Source organism: Apodemus sylvaticus, chromosome 17 (genome assembly GCF_947179515.1).
Source record: "Apodemus sylvaticus chromosome 17, mApoSyl1.1, whole genome shotgun sequence".
Classification (NCBI taxonomy): domain Eukaryota; kingdom Metazoa; phylum Chordata; class Mammalia; order Rodentia; family Muridae; genus Apodemus; species Apodemus sylvaticus.
The window spans coordinates 13938081-13947508 of NC_067488.1; the positions used below are offsets into that span (position 1 = coordinate 13938081).

The 9428-nt window shown below is 35.7% G+C and overlaps 1 pseudogene; it reads left to right on the top strand.

Moving 5' to 3' along the window:
• Positions 1-7946: 7946 nt before the first annotated feature.
• On the top strand, positions 7947-8979 carry LOC127668196 (Krueppel-like factor 5; annotated as a pseudogene).
• Positions 8980-9428: the final 449 nt, after the last annotated feature.

Consider the following 9428-nt stretch of genomic DNA (forward strand, 5'->3'; position numbering starts at 1 on the left):
TAAAAGGGATTGTAGAAGCTAAACAAGTCAAGGACATCAAAATAAATGAGACAGAGGTGGCAATCAGGAAGCCTGTATGGGTCTGACCTAGGTCCTCTGCATGTATGCTATGATTGTGTATCTTGGTGTTTTTATGGAACTCCTAATGATATGAATATAATGTATCTCTGACTCTTTTGGTTGCTTTTGCAAACTTTTACCTCTTCAGGGTTTCCTCGTCCAACCTTGATATGAGGGCATATACTTTGTCTTATTATAACTTGTTATATCATGTTTGGTTGATATCTCTGGGAGCCCTGTTCCTTCTGATAAGAACCAAAGAGTACTTGATATTGGGGTGAGGGGATAAGGGATGATGGTGCAGAACTGTTGTCAGCAAATAATGTATGAGAGAATAATAAATCAACCAACCAACAAACAAATGAAAGAATAGACAAATAAGAAACAGTCCTCTTAATGTCAGACTGCATCTTTCATTAGTAACATAAATCAGTGAACAGAGACAGTCTCATTGAAAGACCCCAAGAATATATTAGGTTTTTCCTTTGACACTAATTCTAGAATTTCTTATTTCCATTTGTTGATTCTGTTTGTTTTCATTCTTCCCCAACCTTTAATCTTGTCTTTAAGTTATATCATGTTTCACCTAGCCATGTAGCACACATTTCATAATTATTTATGAAGAATAGAACATAAATCATTAATATCTAAATTCTTATTTCCAAGGGTATTTCATTCTTTTTGAGATTTTACTTATTTTCAGGTGTCTTTAATTTAGTTTCTAAAAATGAAATAATAAAAGTATAGTGCATCATTAAAGACAAATTGTACATATAATGTTTTATCTAACAGTCTTCCTAAGTTTTAAATTATAATCAAAATTAAAATTTGAGTTATATAAAACATATCTAAATGATTCCAAATTAACCTTTTAATCTTTTCAAAAAATCTCAATAAAAATATAGGGAGAAATTTAAATAAATGAATAAAGTATCAATAACAGATATGTCTGAAAAAACACAAAGATGTATAGAGAGGAAAGTCATTTTGTTAGTTCATCACCACTTGGAATATTATAAAAGTCATCATCACCTGAGAAGCTATATGTCTAAGAAAAGGTAAGTCATGAATAAACAGCCTTGTAGTAGAGAACTGTTAAGGTTACACATAGTAAAAGATATACTTCAGAATGAAAGGTGTTTAGATGAAGTTTACAAAAGCAAAACAACACTCCCCCTCAAAAGGGTAATATATTCCTAAAAGAAACTACATACCTAAATATTTATCTCAGTCTCATTGAGTAAACACGAACAATTTAACCATTCCTTCACTTGTTTTACCTGCAGGTTTAAATTTTCTGCTTAATTTCTACAATACGATATTTCTTATGGTAAAAATAACATCACTTTTTACTGTAACTATTAATTTAAATGGCTTAATTTTCAGATAAGTTTCAAGTTATTTGGAGAAAGAATAAAACAAATTTATGCAAATTTGTGTTATAAAGAGCTGAAGCAATTCCAGGAAGATATTACATAGATGTTTCTTAAGTGAATTAATAATGATAATGACATCATTAGCATAACAGCTTTCCTAACAGCATCATCTCTGTACTTAATGGAGAAAGCAATCCTGAGACTAAAATAAATTGTTTTGGAAGAGACTTATTTGTAATGTTTGTATCCAGAAACTTTATTGTAACTTCCATGTGAAAAAGAATCTATTTTAGGACTCGAAGAAAGTTACCAAAAACTTAGTAAGCAACTTAGAACAATAATCTTAGTCTTAAAAATCAGGTTAAGCCATAGGACTGTAGCAATTCTAATTAGAGAAAATGGATATGTAATATCACATAAGACTGACCTAGAATTATATTAATAATGATGATTCTGTTACATAGGAGAAAGTACATTTTTAAGGAATCCCCATTCCTGCTTTCAAGATGTATTATATCAAGCAATACTAATAAAAATACCACATTGTATTTGCACAAGAACAGACAGGTTGATCAATGGACTATAATCAAAGTACCAGAATTAAACTCACATACCTATGGACACTTGATTGTTTTACCAAGAAGCAAAGCTATAAAATGTAAAAACAAAAGCATCTTCAAAAAATGGTGTATGTTTGACTGGATGCCTATGTACAAAAATCCAAATGATCTATATTTATTGTCCTGACAAAACTCAAGTTTATGTGAATTGAAAATATCAACATAAAACCAGATACTCTATACCTGACAGAAGAGAAAGTGCAGAACTTCCTTGAACACATTGACAAAGGGGACAACTTCCTGAACAGAATATGAACAGGTTAGGTGCTAAGATAAAAAAAATAATAAACTGTAAGGCAAAGGACACCAACAATAGGGCATTATGGCAGTCAATAGAATGAAAAAAATATTAACCAACCCTATGTCCAACAGAGGATGAATATCCAAACTATGTAAAGAACTCAAGAAATCAGACACCAACAAATCAATTGGCCCAATTAAAAATGGATTACCAAGCTAAACAGAGAAATCTCTAATGGCCAAGAAGCACCTGAAAAAAATGTTTAATGTCCTTAGTACTCAGGGAAATACAAATAAAAGAGAGTTAGTGATTCCATATTACACTACTCAGAATGGCTAAGATCAAAATCTCAATGAAAACACATGTTGGAAAGGACGTGGAATAAAGGGAAACACTTTTTCATTGTTGGTGAGAATGCAAACTTTTACAGCCAATTTAGAAACCAGTTTGGTGGTTACTTGGAAAATCGGGAATAGTCTGACCTCAAGACACAGCTATATCGCTCCTGGCATATAACCAAAAGATTCTTTATAGTAACATAAGGACACTCATTTAACTATGTTCATAGCATCTTTATTCATAATAACCAGAAACTGGAAATAACCTAGAAGGTCATCAGTTGAACAACAGATAAAGAAAATGTGGCAAACTTATTCAATGGAATACTATTTGGTTAGTAAAAATAAAGACATTGTGAATTTTGCAGGCAAATGAATGGACATAGAAAATATCATCCTGTTTCAGGTAACCCATACCTAAAAGGACAGACTTTTTATGTACTTATTTATAAGTAGATATTAGTCATAAAATAAAGGATAACCATGCTGCAATTCACAGACTCAAAGAAGCTAAGTAGTGAGGGGGACAAAAGGGAAGATGCTTAAATTTCAGAAGGGGGAATAGGAAAAAGAAGTGGATGGAGTGAGGGAACTAGATGGGAGAGTGGGCGGTAAGGGATAGAGGTATTGTACAGAGATAAAGAATAGTAATAGTTGGAGGACATCTGTGGTACATGCCTGAGACCTGAGATAGTGGAAACTCTTGAGAGTCTAAGCACATGGCCTTAGCTTCCAGTGGAAAGAGCAGGACAACATAGCAACACACACACACACACACACACACACACACACACAACCTTGGGCCCAAATTTGTGCTGCCCACAAGACGTGCAGGAATAAAGATGCAACAGAGATTGAAGGAAAGGACAACCAATGACTGAACCAACCAACTCGAGACCATGAGATAATGAGAGAGTCAAACCCTCACACTATTAATACTCTGCTATGTTTGAAGACAGGACCCATTCCTGTATTCTGAAAGTCTCCATCCAGAAACTGATAGTAACAGATAGATAGAGAGACCCAAAGCCAAACATTTGGGAGAGCGCGGGGATTTATATAGAAGAGTTGGAGGAAGGATCAAGTTAGATGGAAGGGTCACGTAAGTCGCAACCTGCAGAGTCAACTACCTGGGCCTATTGGGACTCACAGAGACTTAGTCTCCACCAAAAAAAACACACATGGGCTGGACCTAAGCCCCCTACTCATTTGCAGCAGACATGCAACTTGATTTTCATTATAATGGGGGATATTTGACTTTGTTGCCTGCTGTTTCATTTCTTTACCCTTGCTTGGCTGTTTTGTGTGGCCTCAGTGGAAGAGCATATGCTTAGTTCTGCTATGACTCAGTGCTCTGTGGTGGGTTGTTACTGACAGGGGACTTCCCCTTCTTTTCAGAGAATGGGAAAGGATAATGGGAGAAGTCAGGTTATGAGGGGGGATTGGAAGAAGATGGAGGGTTCTGTGATTGGGACACAAAGTGAATAAATGAATTAATGATAAAGAACAGTTAATTTGAAACTTGTAACAGTGAAGCAATAAACATCATGGTATTAGTGATTAGAGTGATAAGAGTAATATAAAAATAAAGAAATGATAGAAAAATATTTTAGCATAGATACTATAATTTTGGAAATTCTAAAATGAAAAAAATCAATAACTAGGGTACCTACTTTCAGCAATCACAAATTAAGTTATTGGTCCTTTTTATCCTCATATAAAAAAGTGAAATATGGATAAAAGCACTATAATAATGATTATAAAGACTTATTGTAGTTAAAGGAAAAGAAGTGAGTACTAAATGCACCATTTGGTTGCATTAAGTATTATAAGAGCTGAAGAAGAAAACGATCAAAAGATGAGATGCACACTCTCTGGTTTTAAGACGGTACAATACTGCCTTTTCTATTTTTACCTTGTAACAGTTGTATCTTGTTTGGTTCTGAAGGAAAATCAAGAACACATTATGTAACACATGCTGCAACTGTCAGCTCTGTTCCCTTCTAAACATAACTGCTGATACATTCAAAGTACATGGTCTTGGAAATGCCATATTTGGAAATATTGTCATCAAAATGATGGCACACTGGGTCTTCATCCAAAAACATATGCTTTGGAAAATGAGGATATTTGCCTGACAGTCATGGAAGACATCCCTAAAATAATGGAGTCAAAAACTGAATTGAAGCAGCTCCTGGTTTTCTGGCAGTCATTAGAAAGGCACTAGACTGCACAGAATTGAATTATAGATCTAAATCCCTGTTTTCTCATCTTAGATATGATGTTTATCTTAAGAAAATTAATGATTTTGTCTCTGAATCAGATATACTGTTTTTAACAAAATATTATGTGAGGCTTAATGATTCTATCATAAAGTTTTCAAGTTAATTCCTAGAAAACACTCAATATTCAAACATAATATCTATTATGTTTCTTATTTTGAGTCTTCCTTTTAGTCACTGTTCTTTCTTTAACTATGTTTTAAAAAAATGTTAAATTATATAGAATCTAGTGAACAAAGTATTTGTTGATCACTTTGAAAATCGTAAGAAAAAAATTTTTCAATGAACTAAATACCTGGCATGAGCTCCTTGTAGAATTCTCACCATCATATTGTAGTAAAGCATGCACACATACATGCACACACATGCACAGAGACACAGACACACACACAACCAAACAAACACACCCATATGTGTGTGCGCACACGTGATCTAAGAAAATAAAACATTTTTTTATTTTGTTTTATTTACATTGCAAATGATTTCCCCTTTTCTGGGTCCCCACTCCCGCAAGTCCCATAAGCCCTCTTCCGTCCCCCTATTCTTCCATCCACCCCTTCCCACTTCCCTGTTCTGGAATTTCCTTATACTCTTGCACTGAGTCTTTCCAGAACCAGGGACCACTCCTCCATTCTTTTTGGACATCATTTAATTTGTGGATTATGTCCTGGATATTCAAAGTTAGTTCTAAAACACTATAATTTTCAAATCAGGTTTAAACTTTAATGACTTAAGATTGTTGGTTGAAATTTATTTCATGAAAATCTTAGTATATTCATGTTTTTTTCCATGCAAAACCAAACAATTTTTACAATTTAAGGTTCATTAAATTTAGCCTACATGTTTTACAATAGATATGAATACCTCAGTTTTGCTTGAGTTATAGATTTCCTTATAATAATATTGAGTATACTATTTATATAGAAACATTTTAAAATTATTCTACTACTATTTACTTGTGATACTTTAATAAATTTGTTATTTGAAATTCATTTATCAGGATTTATCTTCATTATAATTCATTAAATAACTGACTAGTATCTTTCATCTAGAGATTAGATTTCCTTTTTGAATGGTTTCCAAGAGAACGAATTTTAAATCTCTTTGCTGTTTATATTTTTACTTAGTCTTTCTCTTCCTTTATCTTTAAGATTTTATGTTTTACACCATATAAGCCAGAGCCTTTACAGGATTATATTGCAGCAGTAGAGTAGTACACTTAGTAAGAGCTGTTAGGATGCCATAAAACTTTCTCAGAATAAAGGGCAGGTAGAACTCATTTTAGGAAAGCTGGTTGTAAGTTGCTGCATGAAACTCAGACTTCCATGCCTAATTGAGCATGCAGTTACTCACTCACACTCAGCCTATCTATCCAGGGCTTTAAGATGGAAAAGCCTCAAGGCCTTCTGTAGGGTAAGATCCTCTTAAATGGAGAAAATTCCTGAGAGTGACATGGATTCCACTACATTCGTTTTCATTTCATTCTGTGATTTTTGCCTTTCTTATTATGTAAAGTCTTAATCTTGGAGCAAAAAATGAAGATAAATATACAATTGTTACTTTCTCTTGTAAAAATAAGTGCAATTAAAGATACGCATATTTTCTTGCTGTTTGAAATTATTAGATATATTTTATCCAGAAGCATGAATGTAAACATTGGCAATATTATCAGACACTTGAATCTTAGGTATCCGAGACAGAGCTATATTAAGTAAATTCTTGTGAGAGACAGTGTACCTTAGTTTTACTCCTGAAATGCCCAGGCTTATCTGTGTGCCTCCTCCTGACTAGGCTCAACTATTTACTACTTTTCCAAATGCCCAAAACACCTAATTCTTCTGGGAAAACAAAATCACAGGAAGAAATTCATGGTTTTTATCATGGGTTTTCTGTATATTTTCCTGTTTTGAATTCAGAGAAGTAGACTTCCCATAAGTTGAAAAATATTTGCAAACAAATACACCTGTATTGTTTTGGGAATGAATTTTAATGTGTAGAAGACAAGGATGAGGATGAGGAGGAGGAGAAGAAGGAGGAAGAAAAAAGAAAGCTTGGAGGATAAAGAGAAACTGGTAAAGAAGTATTTGTAATACTACCTACAGAATACAAGCATATGGAAAAGTCATAACTTTGCAGAAAGTGAAAAACACAGTGAGACCATAGGACAATAAAATAATGCTATTCTTTGGGCTGATTTCCAGAAAATCTTAGCAGAACATGACAGAAAACTCAGAAATGTGGGTAAATTGGTTGTGGATGGATCACTAAGAGTGTCTGTGACAGAGTAGCAAAAACAATCCCCAATACCTCTGCTGTAAAATGATGAGATTTGTCACCCATACCAACCCCCTCAAAAGGAGAGAAAGAAAATACTTAATGATTAAAACTGAGGTAGGACACAGAGAAATCAGAGAAATGAAAAATTTATTTAGAAGTTGTCATAAAACCTGGGCCATAACTTTATTCTTCAATATCTAGCATATCACTTTCAACTTATAATCTAAGATGAGGAAAGATATCAGGAAAATTATAGAAAACTCAACTGGATCCTGAATACTTTTACCCAAATAAAACAACAGTATGCTTAAAATAAATTATTACAATTATAATGATTTTTAAAGATTGTAAAGTTCATTAAAATAGATGAATACTATATATTTTACATTTTATATGAAATTAATAGAAAAATCTCACCAATTTAATAGTTAAATTAAAAATAATATTATGGGCTCCTTTAAGCCTAGCACTCGGGAGGCAAAAGAAGGTAGATATTTGAGTTCAAGGCCAGCCTGGGATGCAGGAAAGTTATAGGACAGCCAGGGCTACACAGAAAAGCCCTGTGGAGAGAAAACGAAAAGGAAAAAGAGGAGGAAGAGGAGAAAGAGGAAGAGGAAGAAGAGGAGGAGAAAGGGAAGAAACAGGAGGAGAAGTAGGAGGAGGAGGAGGAGCAAGAGAAGGAGGAGGAGTTGGTGGAAGGACACTGAAATTCACCCCATACTGCGGCCACCACACTGGAGAAGATAAGATGTGAAATGAAGAAGTATCTGACCCCTCAGCTTCCTCCAGTTCAGATAATTTCAGAGCTTAAAAAGTATAGACAAGACAGTGCCTCAGTGATAGACCAGTTCTCCACTGAAACTGAAGGCTTACCTTACAGCATAAATATGAACGTCTTCCTCTCTGACATCACTCACCAGAGAAGTGGCCTCTACACATACCAGAGACCATATGTACCACAGGTCAAGACAGAGCCTGTTACCATTTTCAGCCACCAAAGTGAGTCGACAGAGGGGGCCCCTCCTCCAGCCCCACCCAGGACCTTCCTGAGTTTACCAGTATATTCAGTTCCCACCAGACCACGGTGCCTGCTGGACAATAACTTCAACAAACAGGAACTTCCTATACCAGATCTTCATCTCTCGGTCCTTTCTCAGCAGGGCCACCGGTACCAGCTACTGGATACACCGGATCTAGACATGCCCAATTCGACAAACCAGATAGCAGTAATAGACACTGTTAATATTTCTATGGCTGGCCTTAACACACACCCATCTGCTGTTCTGCAGAGGTCAATGAAACAGTTCCAGGCCATGGTCCCGTCACCATGCCACATAAGTTTCTTCAGCAGCAGGCCACCCACTTTCCCTGTCACCACTGAGCTCAGGGCCTGGAAGTATCAATAGACAATCTGAGATGCTCTAGAATTTAACCCCACCTCTGTCCTATGCTGCTACAATTGCTTCAAAACTGGCAATTCACAATCCAATTTTGCCTTCAACTCTGCCAGTTAATTCGACAAATATCCCACCTGTCAGGTACAACAGAAGGAGTAACCTAGATGTGGAGAAGCTACGCATCCACTTCTGCGATTATAATGGTTGCACAAAAGTTCACACAAAGTTGTCTGATTTAAAAACTCACTTGAAGTTTGCCCGGTCAGATGAGCTGACGTGCCACTATAGCAAACACACAGGTACAAAACCTTTCCAGTGCCTGGTGTGTTGTCTCAGCTTCTCCAGTTCTGACCACCTCGCACTGCACATGAAGCGCCGCCAGAACTGAGCACTCGCAGTATGCTCCTCCATCCTTTAAATGGCAGACCTAGCTTCATATAAAAAAATAATAAAAAGAACTGGAAAAGGATATTTTGTATATTTGAGATCTCAGGGAATACATTTCATCAATACCAAAGCGTTTGGTCATTTTGAGAACCTGGAAGCTTGCGTTCATGCTCACCAGTACCTTGATTCCTGCAATCTTCATCTCCAGACAGGCAGCCACACCTCAGCATGGGGAACTGGTGGGTGTGCACGGGGTGTGTATGCTGTTTCTATACAAACTGTGCATACACAATCGTATGTGCCATTGTTTAGGATAAACAAACCGATTGGCAGGCACCCAGACAGATGTCAAGATTTTACTTGAAGTGGGCTCAATTTTTTTTACGATTAGATGATTTCCATGGATGGGAGGTACAAAGTGTACCTGGCAAGTCACAAATAGCCATTGAA